This window comes from Triticum dicoccoides, chromosome 2B (genome assembly GCF_002162155.2).
Source record: "Triticum dicoccoides isolate Atlit2015 ecotype Zavitan chromosome 2B, WEW_v2.0, whole genome shotgun sequence".
Taxonomy (NCBI): Eukaryota; Viridiplantae; Streptophyta; class Magnoliopsida; order Poales; family Poaceae; genus Triticum; species Triticum dicoccoides.
In genome coordinates this window covers 584038546-584041957 of record NC_041383.1, presented here as the reverse complement: position 1 = coordinate 584041957, position 3412 = coordinate 584038546, and positions in this window count along the sequence as shown.

Below are 3412 nucleotides of genomic sequence, written 5' to 3'. Positions count from 1 at the left end.
GAGGAACCCCGCCGCGATCCTCATAGTTCGTAGGTTCGCCATGGTCAAGTAACATGACTTCCAGAATAGGATTACCGTACCACTCTGGTGCGGATCTTACTCTGGTAGACCTACGAGGTTCGGTAGTAACTTGATCTAAAGTTTCATGATCAATATCATTAGCTTCCTCACTGATTGGTGTAGTTGTCTTAGGAACCGGTTCTTGTGATGAACTACTTTCCAATAAGGGAGCAGGTACAGTTACCTCATCAAGTTCTACTTCCCTCCCACTCACTTCTTTCGAGAGAAACTCCTTCTCTAGAAAGGATCCAAATTTAGCAACAAAAATCTGGCCCTCAGATCTGTGATAGAAGGTGTACCCAATAGTCTCTTTTGGGTATCCTATGAAGACACATTTCTCCGATTTGGGTTTGAGCTTATCAGGTTGAAGTTTCTTCACATAAGCATCGCAGCCCCAAACTTTAAGAAACGACAACTTTGGTTTCTTGCCAAACCATAGTTCATAAGGGGTCATCTCAACGGATTTTGATGGTGCCCTATTTAACGTGAATGCGGCCGTCTCTAAAGCATAATCCCAAAACGATAGCAGTAAATCAGTAAGAGACATCATAGATCGCACCATATCTAGTAAAGTACAATTACGATGTTCGGACACACCATTTTGTTGTGGTGTTCTGGGTGGCGTGAGTTGCGAAACTATTCCGCATTGCTTCAAATGTAAACCAAACTCGTAACTCAAATATTCTCCTCCACGATCAGATAGGAGAAATTTTATTTTCTTGTTACGATGATTTTCCACTTCACTCTGAAATTCTTTGAACTTTTCAAATGTTTCAGACTTGTGTTTCATCAAGTAGATATACTCATATCTGCTCAAATCATCTGTGAAGGTGAGAAAATAACGATATCCGCCGCGAGCCTCAATATTCATTGGACCACATACATCAGTATGTATGATTTCCAACAAATCAGTTGCTCACTCCATAGTTCTGGAGAACGGCAATTTAGTCATCTTGCCCATGAGGCACGGTTCGCAAGTACCAAGTGATTCATAATCAAGTGATTCCAGAAGCCCATCAGTATGGAGTTTCTTCATGCGCTTTACACCAATATGGCCCAAACGGCAGTGCCACAAATAAGTTGCACTATCATTATCAACTCTGCATCTTTTGGCTTCAACATTATGAATATGTGTATCACTACTATCGAGATTTAATAAAAATAGACCACTCTTCAAGGGTGCATGACTGAGGGAGTCCTGTATTAGGGGGTATCTGGACAGCCGGACTGTGTACAACGTCCGGACTATTGAAGCGTGAAGATACAAGACTCAAGACTTTGGCCCGTGTCCGGATGGGACTTTCCTTTGCATGGGAGGCAAGCTTGGCGATCCGAATATTATATTTCCTTCCTTGTAACCAACTCCATGTAAACCCTAGCCCTCTCCGGTGTCTATATAAACTGGAGAGGTTGGTCCTTAGAAGGCCGATCACAATTACAATCATACCATCATAGGCTAGCTCTTAGGGTTTAGCCTCTACGATCTCGTGGTAGATCTACTCTTGTACTGCCCATATCATCAATATTAATCAAGCAGGAAGTAGGGTTTTATCTCCATCAAGAGGGCACAAACCTGGGTAAACATCTGTGTCCCTTGCTCCCTGTTACCATCAGCCTTGACGCACAGATCAGGACCCTCCGCCGGTTTTGACACTGACATTGGTGCTTTCATTGAGAGTTCCTCTGTGTCGTCGCTGTCAGGCTCGATGGCTCCTTCAATCATCATCAACAATGCTGTCCGGGGCGAGACTTTCCTCCCCGGATAGGTCTTCGTGTTCGGCGGCTTCGCACTGCGGGCCAATTCGCTTGGCCACCTGGAGCAGATCGATAGCTATGTCCCCGGCCGCTAAGTCAGGTTCGGAAACTTTAACTATACAGCGGATATCCGCGGGGACTTGATCTTCGACGGATGCGGGCCAGCGTGAGGAGCGTCGGACACATACTTTTTATGCATCCCGACCATGTGGGCATCACGACACGTCAATGGGTGGCCTTCGCGCATTACAACGGGATAAACCACGTCGACTAGATCCCACATGGTAAATCACTCAGGCCAACTATCCGGACGCCCATTGAGGAGTCCGCGCTACCTCACAGTATAATGGATGGGTTCACCAAGGTCCGATAAGGAACCCTTGGGACCAACCACAAGAGGATGCCCAGCTGCTTTCAAACATTTGCCTTTAAAAACTAACGATTGACGCAGAACAGGTTGGCGGCGTGGAATTAGCCTGGACACACATTGGTAGGAACATGCAGGTAGAAGACAGTTCGGATTCTTTCTTGACCCACTCACAACCCCCTCCAGTTCGGCCACCACAGGTTCCGCCAAATAACACCTCTTAGCATAGACATATCATCCTACTACAATGCATGGACTTAGAAAATACTCACCAGCCGTCGTGTATCGTCAACGCCCCTTTGCTGAAAATGATAGCCACGCTTCGCGTTCGCCTAGTTATACCAGGGGCTTCACAGTACGGCAATAAAGTCCGACCACCTTTTCGGTTGCTCGGCACCCCGAACTTATAGCACTATATGCATCTTCTCCGAATCATGTCTTGGGTCATCGGTTGGGTTTGCCCGGCTCCCATGTTTTGGTACCTTATGTTCTGTTCTATTAGCTAAGGTAGCGCTGGGAGAACTACTGCAATTGTGTCCCGGTTCAGCCGGACGAGCACCTCGGTAGAGAAAGCCAAAAACCGACCGTCATGATAAAGCGAGAGCCGGTCCGCTGTTCGAGAGGTTATAAAATCCTTAAAGATTTATTCCACACAATGCCATCATAAATGCTGAGTGCGACGGATCGGTCTTCTGATCAGGTGCCAATAGAGCCCCTAGTTCGGCCTTCCGAACACTAGGGGCTGCGCCGACCATACTCGAATTCCTATGGCTAAGTGAGAGTAATAAAGCCTTATAGTCCGATTGCCTGGTTCGCGGAAAGATACACCTCCTTAAAAGGACCCAACTATGGGATAAAGAGCGTTTAGATATATCCCGAACACCCCCGTATTCTTTTTACGAGGGGGTAGAAGCCGACGACTGGCCAACTCTCAGGATTTGCATACAATAAACAGTCGCACAGGAAGAACATATGTTCAAACAAAACAAGCAATATATAATAAACATGCCATTATCCCATATTACAAAAAGCGGCACAAATGCCCTCAGGGAAATATAATGTCTTTAGCACACTTGTCCGCCGCAAGGCGGGCCCCTTTCAGTACACTTTCATAGTAAAACTTAGGCTTGCGGTGCTCCTTACCCTCCGGCGGCCCCACAGCCGGACAACTAAGTCCTTCATGGCTAGTTCGGCCGCCTGGTGCAGTTCGACCAGCTGTTTCAGCTGATC